We start from the raw sequence: 14,327 nt of genomic DNA on the forward strand, positions 1-14,327 counted from the left end.
TCATTTCTAAGTTGTCAATATTAATAAATCAAGTACAACCAAAGGATATTTCATCTGTCTGGTTCTGGATATGTGTCAAATAACATGAGCTGAAAGTGTACAGTTATCAAATTCTGTTTAAGTGTACCCGGTTAATAATATGTTGAAAAAACAAACAGCTGTGGATGCTGGAGGTCTGAAACAAACAAAATCAGACATTTCTGAAGAAGCTCAGCAAATCTGACAACATCTATCCAGAGAAAATAAAATTAACATTTCAAGTCTAGTGACCCTTTGTCAGAATAATAATACATAGGAAAAGAAACTGATATAGGACAGAATTAAAATCTGACAAACTGATTACCTATTTTTTGATTATTGAAGTGAGATCTTATTATGTTTTAGTTTGATATTGAAGATTGTTAATCGCTAAGCTGATCTCAGTCTCTAACTAAGTGATTATACGGACTGCTGTATTACAAGTATTAATCATGTTAATTGACTATACAACAATGATGCATATTGATTAAAATTTTCTGGAAAAAAATTATTTTAACCAGTTAATGGAACTTACATTTTCTTTTAAAAAAGGAATTATGTACCAAAAGTTAGTATTTAAAAAACAATTTTAATATTGTCTGAAATGGATTGCAATCACTAAAATGTTTTATAAACTTTTTAATATAACCTGTGTTTGAATATCTTAATATTGGCTTAATAGTTGTTAAATCAATCATTAAGATTTGGAACCAGAAGAAAGTAAATGCCCAACTCAAAATTGCAGGAAATAAAGGAAATTGCTCTGCAGACTCTTAAAAGCGTATAATTAATAGGAGCTGCAAGTTAATGCAGCATTGAATGTTAAAAATATGTTTGAAAACTGGTCTTTTAGCTCTTGAACTTTGTGGAGACAGCTGAGACGAAACTGTTTCCTTGTAATGGCCACTTCATCATATAGCTGCAGTGGGACAGGCAATACTGGAGCTAATGTTCCCTAGCCACAACTTGATTAAATGGACCAGATGGTCTTTTATTGTCCAGTTTTTTTCACTTTTTGTATGTATTTAAGTGGGCTGGCTATAAAGATGTGGGGAATTTGTGGGTGTTTTAACTGGCAAGTAAATTGGATTCCCATCCTAGAAACGAAAATGTGTTGCTGGTTAAAACGCAGCAGGTCTGGCAGCATCCAAGGAACAGGAAATTCGACGTTTCGGGCAAAAGCCCTTCATCAGGAATGAGGAAAGTGTGTCCAGCAGGCTAAAATAAAAGGTAGGGAGGAGGGACTTGGGGGAGGGGTGATGGAGATGTGATAGGTGGAAGGAGGTCAAGGTGAGGGTGATAGGCCGGAGTGGGGTGGGGGCGGAGAGGTCAGGAAGAAAATTGCAGGTTAGGAGGGTGGTGCTGAGTTCGAGGGATTTGACTGAGACAAGGTGGGGGTGAGGGGAAATGAGGAAACTGGAGAAGTCTGAGTTCATCCCTTGTGGTTGAATGTTAAAAATATGTTTGAAAACTGGAGGCGCTCTTCCTCCAACCGTCGTGTTGTTATGTTCTGGCTATGAAGGAGTCCAAGGACCTGCATGTCCTTGGTGGAGTGGGAGGGAGAGTTAAAATGTTGAGCCACGGGGTGGTTGGGTTGGTCGGTCCGGGCGTCCCAGAGGTGTTCCCTGAAGCGTTCCGCAAGTAGGCTGGATTATCCAGACAACAGGCAGAGTTCAATGGGAATAAAGGAGGTACACACTGCCTCATTCAATGACTGTCTGAGACCCCAAAACATTTGCTGTCAAATTAGGATTTTCATTACAACAATCTTTTATAAATGTAGGATATTCTATTATTTGTTCACTGAGAAATTGAACATAATGAAAACTTTCTAAATAGCAACATAAAGTTATTCATTTGTAAACACTAATGCAATCAGTACAAATGTTGTGAAGATTCTGGTTTTGTGACTTGTTTATAGTAGTAGAATATGGAAGTTTAAGTGAGAACTTTTTTTTCCTGAGTTGCAAAAGCAGTTTTATATCTGATAGACTAACTTTACTTGACAAATAAACATGGGATTTACTTGAAATATGAGTGTTCAAATTTCAGCATCTAACATCGAGAAAAACAGTTTCCTAAATACCACACTTACTCCATGAAAAATTCCATGTTCAGCATTCATGTTTTGCAGTAACATTTATAGCTGTTGCTTTTTAGGAGTCTAAGTTGATGTAATGGCCTATCCATTAGAATTAGGCTTTGTTGAAACTCTGTAGTTCACAGACTGACATTTAGGGGACCTGATCAAGAAGTTTGCAGATGACATGAAAATTGACAAGGTGGGAGATAGTGAGCACCATAACTGTCGACTTCAGGGGGATATCAATGGATTGATCAACAGGGCAGAGCATTGGCAAATTGAATTTAAACTGAAAAGTGTGAGGGAATGCACTTGGGAAGGCCAGTATACTAGGGGAAGGCATTATGAATAGTAGTATCCTGAAAAGTAACGGAAACACAAGGTATCTTTGATGTGCATATCCACAGATCTCTGAAGGCAGCATGGCAGGTAATAAGGTAGTTAAGAAGACATATGGGATACTTGCTTTCATCAGCCAAGAGATAGAATACAGAAACTCCAAGGTTAGCTGGAACTGTATAAAGCACTAGTTAAAACAACTGGAATACTGCATGTATTCTGGTCACCATATTTAGAGAAAGGATATGATTGAGCCAGACAAGAGTGCAGAGGAGACTTGCCAGGATGCTGCTTGGGCTGGATGGTCGGGGATACGAGGAAAGGTTAGACAGGCTGGAGTGTGTTTTTTTTTTAGAGCAGCTAAGGTTGAGAGTGGACCAAATAGAGACAAAGTTAAGACTATGAGGGGCAGAAATAGGGTGGGTAAGAGATTATTTTACCCATTAGTAGAGGGGTCAATAAAACAGGGGCAAACAGAGGAGATAATTTCACTCTGAAAAAAATACTTGAGTCAGAAACCCCTGAAACAGTTAAGCAGCATTCAGCATTCACTTGCTGTGCTATCATCATCAGGGCTGTAGACTGAAAACTAGAAAATGGGATTGATGTCATCAGATATTTGTTGACTGGTGCAGACAGATTAGGTTGAATGGCCTCCTTCTGTGAGAAAGTGAGGACTGCAGATGCTGAAATCAGAGCTGAAAATGTGTTGCTGGAAAAGCGCAAGCAGGTCAGGCAGCATCCAAGGAGCAGGAGAATCAACATTTCAGGCATGAGCCCTTCTTCAGGAATCAATTCTGGAATTCAGGAATGATTCCTGAAGAAGGGCTCATGCTCGAAACATCAATTCTCCTGCTCCTTGGATGCTGCCTGACCTGCTGCGCTTTTCCAGCAACACATTTTCAGCTCTGGCCTCCTTCTGTGCTTTAAATGTACATGAGTCAATGAGTCATGTTCAACATCCATAAATCCAGCATGGACAAATTCTATTAACTCGACTGATGTACGAAACTCTTTTAATTCAAACATGTATAATTTATATTTTTGGGACAACAATTAGCTTTTGAATAATAAATTGTCTCAAAGAATTGTCCCCACTATTTTGTCATACATAACCAGTTCCACTGTCTCCTTCAACAGTCCTACACCATCCTCTTGCTCCAATTGTCATTCTCTATCCCATGTCTTTCCTCCTGTCCTTCTATGCATTTTCCTATCTTTTCCATAAATACCACAACTCAGTCCTCTTGGACTTTGTATTTCACCTGTAGTGTAAAAACAAACAAAATAAAAAGAAAAGAATTGGCTAACCTGTACAAACAACAGAAATTGCTGGAAAGGCTCAGCAGGTCTGGCAGCATCTGGAGAGAAATCAAAGTTAACATCTCAGGTCAAGCGATCCTTCCTCAGAACTGATGGTAGCTAGGAAAATATTGGCTAATGAAATGTGAGGAACTGCATATACAGTAAAAGATTTATGTATTGCTGAGAAAAATACATTTCATCAAAGCATTTCATCTTGCTCCCCTTGGAACATTTCAGAAAAATACCAATTCAAGGAGACACACAAAACTTATACCGAATGACAAAAGAGTGACAATTGTCTGGCACATACGCTCTAATTGGTAGAGGCAATGCTAAGGAGAATGCACCAATTATGTTGCTTGATAGTTAACTATCTGGCTCTATTTAAATTTTAAAGCAGACAGGTTGATTATGAATAGCTACAGCATTATCTGATAAATTATTCAGTGACGCTGAAGGTACAGCGAGGGGAGGGGTTAATATGTAAGTGATTGGTGGGGCTATACCCCAAAAGTAGAGCAGAACAGGCAAAGGAGTCGATAATGATCTGCCTAGGAAGGTGAATAGCTGTTAATGAGCACCATTAAAGGGTAACAATGTCTGCTATTATACACCACCCATTGTTAGCCATTAACAATCCACATTAACAGTTATTCACCTTCCTAGCCAAATCAGTATTCATTCCTTTGTCGGTCCAACTATTCTCTCTTTTTGGGCTCTCTCCTCACCTATCACTTACTTCTTATCTCCTCCCTCCACCGTACCTTCTGCATTAATACCAACACTTTCCAAGTTATCATCAGTTCTGAGGAGGGGTCGCTTGACTCAAAATGTTAAGTGTGATTTCTCTCCACAGATGCTGCGAGACCAGTTGTCATTTCCCAGCAATTTGTATTTTTGTCACTGATTTACAGCACTTGCAGTTCTTTTGGTTTTTATTTGGTTTAACTATAACTTTGTTGAAATGTTTATATCTGTATTTTAACTGGAGTGTAAAAATAAAGTGCATTTTGCTTAAAATCGGGTCGTTTGATCAATTGAATTGCTTTAGGATGCAACACCTGCCACTTAACTTTAAGATAAGGAAAAGTCTAGGATAAAAATCATCAGCTAGGTTAAAAATGTGTTCCTAATCCTTAGTATCCTAGTTGAGAAATCTGATAGAAATTTCTCTAGCACTGACAACCACAATTCTGCTAAATCATGCTTGAGCCATTTGTACATATTGCAAACCTGATGCTGAAATAAGCCATGATAAATCCATGCTTCAGGATAAAGGTCACACTGTTCAGATAATTTCTTACTGTCCATCGCATAAATAAATGAAAACCCTTAAGGCAGCACTCTTGGTTCTTAAAAGTGTCCAATTTACCTCAGTTCACTTTGGAAGGGTAAGATATCTTAAATGTTTGAGCAACAGCTGCCTTGAGCTGTTTCATGCTGGTGCTATGCAGTAGAAAGGTGAGTGATGTTTACCACAAACAGGATGCTGCTCTCTTATGTTCACAGATGATCAATGTGGTTTATGAATTTCAGTGCCAGTGAGTTTCCAAGTTCATAAGGCATACATCCCAAAGATTGGTGGATACTACCAAACAACATTTCCCTTTGGCTATTCACAGCAGTGAATGCAGTGAATGTACCAAAGGAACCATCCTTGCAAAACAGAGAGTCTAATGGTAGATGTGATTCTACCATTATGTGCCGTTTGCTAAATAATCCTGAGTATGCAAAGAATTACACTGGTATCTAATTTAGTATGGTACATCATCTGAACGCTACATTTATTAATACACTGAACAGTGCTCTTTGCAAATACAAAGAACATGTATACACACACTGAATCTGCTTCAACTCCACCAAATAGATGACAGTCACTGAATAATTTATCAGATAATGCTGTAGCTATTCATAATCAACCTGTCTGCTTTAAAATTTAAATAAAGCCAGACAGTTAACTATCAAGCAACATAACTGGTGCATTCTCCTTAGCATTGCCTCTACCAATTAGAGTGTATGTGCCAGACAATTGTCACTCTTTTGTCATTCAGTGTAAGTTATGTTTGTCTCCTTGAATTGGTATTTTTCTGAAATGTTCCAAGGGGAGCAAGATGAAATGCTTTGATGAAATGTATTTTTCTCAGCAATACATAAATCTTTTACTGTATTTGCAGTTCCTCACATTTCATTAGCCTTCTTGATGTTGTGCTGCACCTGCATTCTAACTTTTTGTGTCTCACAGACAAGGACACTTAAATCGATCTTACCTTAAATTCTTGCAATGGTTCTCCTTTATGTAATACTTTCCTTTTTAATTCTTCCTGCCAAAAATGAACAACTTCATATTTTCCCTCATTATACTCCATCTGTTAGGTTAAGTGAGTGAGTAAAAATCTATCTATTATCTGTCTGCAACTTCTCCATGCCTTCTGTACTTTTTCTTGGTACCATCTGCAAATTTAGAAACCACACCATTGTACTCATTTTCAAATTGAATGTAAAATTTCAGATTATTGTTGTCACTGCCACGCAGAGATACTTATATCCTAACATCATTCACTAGGCTGATCACATTACGTAATACCAAGTCTCATATGACCTGTACTCTGACTGGATCCAGAATGTGCTGCTCCAAGGATCTATCTCAAAAGCACTCTATGAACTCCTCATCCAAGCTATTACAGCCAATTAGATTATTAGTCCTTTTATCACGAGGATTCAATATTTTGGTTACTGTCAGAGTGCCTTTAGATCACTCTGACTAGCAAATTCTTTCCCCTGCCATTCTTCAACTTCACACTGGCTGATTCCACTTCCAAATCATCTGAACCAAAGTTATAGTTTAATTTCTGTTCAAATACCATCTTTGATTAAGTGTGCCAAGCCTTCAGCTTTCCATAACTTCCTATTTACTTTGAACGTTATCGACCCAAATCTTTGTCATCCTACAGCCACATCTTCATCATGGCTATCAGATCATATTCATTTATGTCAATGTGTGGTGACAATCTAATTTAAATCCTTTCTGCATAATCGTAGACGTATGGAAAAATATCCAAAAGGACTCTTCGTCTTCAACGACAACTGTATCACTCGCATCAATCAGCACTTTGAATAGCTTTGCATAATTAGGTGTTTTTAACACCGGAGCGATGATTAACACAATTTTCAGATTGTCAAATGCCTTCTGACACGCCTCCAGCTACTGAAATTTCCTGCACTTCTTCAACAGGTCATTCTGCGGAGTAACCACACTGCTAACATTCGATATGAATATTTGATAGTCCCAAGAATAGGGGTATTTCCCCTCCTCATGGGAATGTGCTGCTCCAAGGATCTATCTCAAAAGCATTCTATAAACTCCTCATCTAAGCTACCAGAGCCAATATGATTATCCCTTTATTACAAGGATCCAATATTTTACCTTCTATGCATTGTCTGCATTTTGGTCACTGTTAGAGGGCCTTTAGATCACTCTGACCAGTCAATTCTTTCCCCTGCCATTCTTCAACTTCACACTGACTGATTCCACTTCCAAATCATCTGAACCAAAGTAATTTTTAATTTCTGTACAATTGCCATCTTTGATTAAATGTCCCAAGCCTTCAGTTTTCCACAACTTCCTATTCATCTTGAATGTTATCGACCCTTCCCTAATGCTATGGGAAACTCCCCAATAATCGTTGTTTTTGCATCCCATGGAGCCATCTGTCAATGTTCAATGATATGTCCAAGAAACATGACTTGGGCTTTTGCAAACTCACTCTTAGCTAAGTTTATTACCAAGCCTGCCTCCTGAAATTGACTGAATAATTCTTGATGCTCCAAATGTTCCTTCCTTCTGTACCTAAAAATCACCATATTGTCTATGTACACTACACAATTAGATAATCCTGAAATGACTTTATTTGTTAGACTTTGAAATGTCTGACATTTTGGTTACTGTTTGACGATTTAGATCACTCCAATTGGTGCATTCTTCATTCCAATTGGCTTGACTTTAAACTGGTAAAGTCCATTTGGTGTCACAGAAGCCTTTCAGATAAAATTACCTGTCAATATTCTCTGAGTATGTTCAACTTAGAAATATAAGTTGCTTGTCTCACCTCAGTACTGTTTTCCAAATGTCAAATAGGAGGATATGAATCAGATTTTGTCACTGCATCGACTTTGCAATAGTTCACATATAAAGGACAGTGCAGGACTTATACACTTAATGATAAAGTCCTAGGGATTTTTGCTGAACAAAGAGACCTTGGAGTGCAGATTCATAACTGCTTGAAAGTGGAGTCGCAGGTAGATAGGATAGCGAAGATGGTGTTTGATATGCTCTTTTTTATTGGTCAGAGTATTGAGTATAGGAGTTGGGACGTCATGTTGCACTTGTACAGGACATTGGTTAGGCCACTGTTGGAATATTGCGTGTAATTCTGGTTTCCTTCCTATTGGAAAGACATTGTGAAGCTTCAAAAGGTTCAGAAAGGATTTATAAGGGTCTTTCCAGGGCTGGAGGATTTGAGTTATAGGGAGAGGCTGAAAACGCTGGGGCTGTTTTCCCTCGAATGTTGGAGGCTGAGGGGTGACATTATAGAGGTTTACAAAATTATGAGGGGCATCTATAGGATAAATAGACAAAGTCTTTTCCCTGGGGTGGGGGAGTCCAGAACTAGAGGGCATAGGTTTAAGGTGAGAGGGAAAAGATATAAAAGAGACCTAGGGGGCAACTTTTTCATGCAGACGGTGGTATGTGTATGGAATGAGATGCCAGAGGAAGTGGTGGAGGCTGATACAATTGCAACATTTAACAGGCATTTGGATGGGTATATGAATAGGAAAGGTTTGGAGGGATAGGGGCCGGCAGGTGGGACTAGATTGGGTTGGGATATCTGGTTGGCATGAATGGGTTGGACCGAATGGTCTGTTTCCATGCTGTACATCTCTATAACTCTATGACTCTATGGCTAGCACTGCTACCTCACAGCACTAGGGACCTGGGTTCAATTCCATCCTCGGCCAACTGTCTGTGTAGAGTTTGTATATTCTACCTGCGTCTGCATGGGTTTCCTCCCACAGTCCAATAATGTGTAGGTTAGGTGGACTGGCCATGCAAAATTGCCTGTAGTGTCCAAGGATGTGCAGGTTAGGTGGGTTAACCATGGGAAACACAGGGATAGGGTGGACCTGGGGAGGATACTCTTCGGAGGGTTGGTGTGCACTCGATGGACCAAATGGCCTGCTTCCACATTGTAGGGATTCTATGAAAAAAAAATTGGGTATCACCTGGTTTCAGCACTGTTACTGTGGGTAAGTTTCATTCATTGCAATTCATTTTGCTTATATTGTCTCTGAACATGCTTTTAATCTCTCTTTGAACCTCTATCAGTTTTTAGTGGATTACGCCTATAAAGATGTTGCTTAATTGGAACAGCTTTTTCTATATCTACATCATGCATAATCAGTTTTATACTTCCCAGCTTATTCTTACATATCTCTCTGTATGATTGTAATATGTCCTTCAAGTCATTTTGATTTTCCTCTGGAAGGTAGCACAATAATTAATCCCAACTTTTGAGAAATTTCTTAATGCTCAATTTAATTTGAGGAATGTCAAATTCAGGATCATTCAGATTTGATTCTTTACTCTGAGTTGTAACCAGTAACACATTTTCCTTTTGCTTTCCTTCCCTATCAAAATATCATTTGAACAGATTCTTTCTGGTATTCTTATCAAATAATGTATCTCACTCAATTTGCTTTCAATTTGATAAGGGTTGAGCGTGTGCTGCTAGAAAGCTCTTGATTCTGATCTCCAGCATCTGCAGTCCTCACTTTCTCCTTTGAATTTGGTAAGGCCCGCTAAACCTTGCCTTTAAAGGTTAACTTACTATTAACACCAGGGAACTTATGCATTTTTAATCACGTCTTCTTCCTGTTTTATCACATGTGGTGTTGCGTTCAAATGCTGGGGATGGCACAGTGGCTCAGTGGTTAGCACTGCTGCCTCACGGCGCCAGGAACTCAGGTTTGATTCCAGCCTCGGGCCACTGTCTGTGTGGAGTTTGCACATTCTCCCTGAGTCTGTGTGGGTTTCCTCCGGGTGGTCTGGTTCCCCCCATGATCCAACGATGAGCAGATCAAGTGAATTGGCCATCCTAAATTGACCATTGTGTTAGGTGCATTAGTCACGAGTAAATGTAGAGAAATGGGTCTGTGTGGAATACTCTTTGGAGGGTCGGTGTGGACTTGTTGGGCCAAGTGGCCTGTTTCCACACTGTAGGAAATCTAATCTGCTGTCTAGCCACCTCAACCACTCTATTTAATCTCACATTAAAATTTGACACAAAGTATGTAGTCTCTGAACTCTGACTCCCAATTTCTCCTTAATTATTTTCAGTGGTCCTCTCACCTCATGTCCAAAAACTAATTCAAATGGACTGAAATTAATTGGTTCATTAGATGCATTCCTAATTGAAAAAAGTACAAATGAAATTCCTTTCACCCAATCCTCTCGATAATCTTGACTATAGGCCCTCAACATGGTCTTTAAAGTTGGATACCATTGCTGTAATGCTCCCCATGATTCTGGGGGTTACATAATGGATTTGAGTTGTTTTATTCCTAAGCTATACATAAATTTCTTGTATAAATTTGATGTAAAATTCAATCCTTGATTTGATTGTATTTCTGTGGCTGATCCGTCTCTCGTTAAAAAAAAATTGAGTAATTTTAGTCATGATATTGCATAGGGGAATGGTCTTTGGAAATCCAGTAGACACATCCATTACGATCAACAAATACTGATTCCCACTTTTTGTTTCAGGGAGGGGTCCAATCAATTAAGACTGTTGTAAAATGTTCCTCAAATGCTGGAATAGTTATTAAAGGTGCTGGTTTATCACTGCCTGAGGTTTTCCTACTACCCATTGTGCATGAAATGTCTGGCAATATTCAACCACATATTTACGCAGTCAAGGCCAATAAAAAATGTCTTGTACTTTGGCTTCTGTTTTCATTACTCCCATGTGACCTCCTACTGGTACCTCATGCTACCAACAGAACCTCCATTCTGTAACCCACCACTAATACAGCTTGATGAAATTCTGCCTATTTCTGTTCTACCTGAATATGTGATGGTCTTCACTTCCTCATTAAGGTGTCATTTTTAATCTAGTAATATTCCGGGATCCACTCTGATTCAACTTCTGTCTATGCTTTTTGATATAACTGTTTTAGGTTTTGTCATCTTTCTGTTATAATTCAGTTAACTTCTCTGAACTAAAAATGTCCAATTCATCCTCTACTTGTTCTTGGTTTTTTTCTCAGCTATATGATCAAATATTGTTTCTGATAATTGGACTTCAACTTCCCTCTTTGCTCTTTGATTTCTCCTCCTGTTTTAGCCTATGGCTTTGCGAACTTGTTACCACACAGTCAGGAAAAATCTAAGGATGTACTTCCCTTAACACTTCAGTCATCTGATTTTCCATGGGTTTGTCAGTCATAGTAAGCATCACTCCCACCTGTGACCCATCGATATCATTACCAAGGATAAACTGTATTTCCAGAACCATGAATTTCTCTATTGCTCTTACCACCACTTCACCACTTCTCAACAGACTCTCCAGCCTCATCTTACTTAATCGAACACTGCTCTTCTAGCCATGAATTCTGCATATTACCACACTTTCTGGCAATACACCTTCTGAACTACATATCTTCTCATCTCTCACCCTCAAAGATTGACTTGCTCCTGTACCCCTTAAGATCTTAATTTCTTCACCTACTCTACCTGGCACACATGAGTGAACTCTACCCACACAGGTAAATTCTTTAATGAGATCTGGCACTTTCTTCTCAACCAGTCCCTGACCAGGCTGTACATTCTTTTTGCTGATTTTTAGCTTCCACTGTGCATTTCTTTACCACTGTAACAAAACCCACCGGCTTGTCTTGTTTGCCCAGATCTGTCTTCCTAGTGTTTTTTTTAACCACCAACACCGACTCCATGTGTCCTAAATTATTAAAGTGAAAACAACTAAAGTTTTTAAATTCTCTGTCCCCTCACGTGTTTCTACTTTACCCTATGGAACTACCTTTATTATCATCAATGAGATCTCCTTTACTCTTCTACCTGACAATTTCTCTTTTCTCCAATTTCTATCCTTCACAGATTGAAACTGATGCTGGAAGCCAAATTTTGATTTATGAACCAACTCATAAAACCTTGCCATTTCTACTGCTAATCTTTTTGAACTCAATGTAACTTGAGCAGACTCCCTCCTTAGATTTCTAAAACATTGTCCATAGGATTCTGGCACTGGTTCATATGCTCTTAAGATTAGTTTTTCACCTCATCATACTTCCCAGATATCTCCTCTGATAGTGATGCAAATACCTCTACCTATCAATTTTGTTTGCAACAACAATACCCACATGGCCAGTGGCATTTCATTTGTTTAGTCACTTTCTCAAATAAATCAAAAAAGTCTTCTGCATCCTTCTTGTTGAGAATTGTTAATGCTTGGACATATTTAAACAATAGGTCTTTGGCTATGATGGGTTTGCTCTTCATCATTGTTCTCATCACTACTTCCACCCTTTACTTCTATCTCCACCATTGTAAATAAACTTTCCCTTTTGGTTCCAACTTCCAAAATCCAATGTTTTCTCTTTATCCCTTTATTCAGCCAGGGTTATTCCTTACTTGTTTTCTTCTGCTTTCAATCATAGCTCAAAGTTTCATTTCATATTCCAGTTGTTCCATTTACACTGTGCTGCTGGCCGGTATGGGCATGGGGCACTGCTACCTCACAGCACTGGGAATCTGGGTTCAATTCCAGCCTGGGGTGACTGTCTGATTGGATTTTCCTCTGGGTGCTCTGGTTTCCTCCCATAGTCCAAAGATATGTTGTATAGGTAGATTGGCTAATTGTCTAAAGTGTTTGGGGTGTATAGGTTAGATGCAATAGTCAGGGGTAAATGGGACTGGATGGGTTACTGTTTGGAGTGTCAGTGTAGGGCCTGTTTCCACACTGTAGGGATTCTATGATACAATTTAATTTTAGCCATTTCCAATTATTCTGATTTCTGGCAATTATACATGCTCAGTTACCTCCCCTTTCTTCATGGACAAAGGCAATCACAACTCCAGTTTATCTGCCAATTCTGAAAGCTTTGCCTTACTCATCTTCTGTAAACCACCTGAAATGACTTCTTCCATTTCCAGGAAACTCTTAGCCACTAAGCAAGCCATTATTAAACAAGGCACTCCCTGCATAAATTAACACCTGAAAAGAGAATATCAAACACTCACCACTCGCTGTCTTTGAATTCAATAATCCTAAAAACCAGCTTGAAATTAGAAATTTAGATCCTGAAAAGAGGCCCCAATTTGTTATAGACCAGACCAAACCCTCTTAAAACATATGAAGGTGATAGCCTAGACCCTAAGTTTTATCTTATATAAGATTCAATTAATCAACCTAATAGGTTTTAAGCAAAACACACTTTATTCTTACGCCACAGTTAAAATACAATCACAAAAAGGAGAATTTGCATAACTTTGTGTATTGAAATACTTAACAAAATAATTTTAAATTTAACTACTACTAATCAACTGTTCCTGAACATACAGCATCCCATAAACACAACATTGGCAAAGGCAAATTCAGCAAAGCAGATTTGCCTCACTTGCGATCTCCTCTGCCAGGAGAAGGGTCACCAACAGAATGAATCTGGCAGCAGAGAGTGAACTCCGGCTTTTTGCAGCAGCAGAGAGAGAGATTCAACTGCAAAACCCCATCTTCAACAAAACTAAAACCCGCAGTCTGTGTGAGCCTGCCTCCTGCTCCTCATACTTCATTTGTCTACTTAAAAAAAACACCAAAGCCATTTACTCTGCTTTCTATGGAGCAAATTCTTCAAAACTAGGTTTACAATACCCTTCTTCAAGAGAAACAAGATTGAACAAATCCCTCTTTAAGGTTCATATTGTCCCATTACAACTCTGTTTTAACTTTTAATGTGTTCCTTTTGTCCCCTTAGTTCTGCTTCCCAAGTTGCAATCAAAGGATAATGACGGTGGTATTTTGATAACATTTTCAAAAAACTAATCTTTTTAAGCTGTTTCTGGCATAGTTAATTTAAACTTTTGCTCCTTGTCCAACAGGAAGTTTTAACTTTGTTCATGGAAATCCTGTATATTCACTTCTAAGCAGAACTTCTGAGAATGTTTTGATAGATCTTCATTGGCCAATTGATTTGGTTATTCCTGGAGCTAGGGCTGGGAGTTGGGGAGGGATGCGACTGTAAACATTTTGTAACCCATACTGCTTCTTCTGCAATTACTTATCATGTCTGAAGTAAAGGTCCTAGCCTACAATTCTGTTTCTCCAGTGTTGGTCTTTTCATGAGTTCCTGCTGATTGATTCTTCCCAGCTATTTTCTGTCTTGCTGAGTACTTCTTAAAGTGGAGAAGACTTTAAAGTTGTAATCTCGCTCACTGTTCTGGAAATTTCTTTTTGGTCTAATGGATTTTTTTCACCATTGCACCTTGTGATATTAATTCATGATGACTACTGCT

Source organism: Hemiscyllium ocellatum, chromosome 5, assembly GCF_020745735.1.
Source record: "Hemiscyllium ocellatum isolate sHemOce1 chromosome 5, sHemOce1.pat.X.cur, whole genome shotgun sequence".
In the NCBI taxonomy this organism is placed as follows: Eukaryota; Metazoa; Chordata; class Chondrichthyes; order Orectolobiformes; family Hemiscylliidae; genus Hemiscyllium; species Hemiscyllium ocellatum.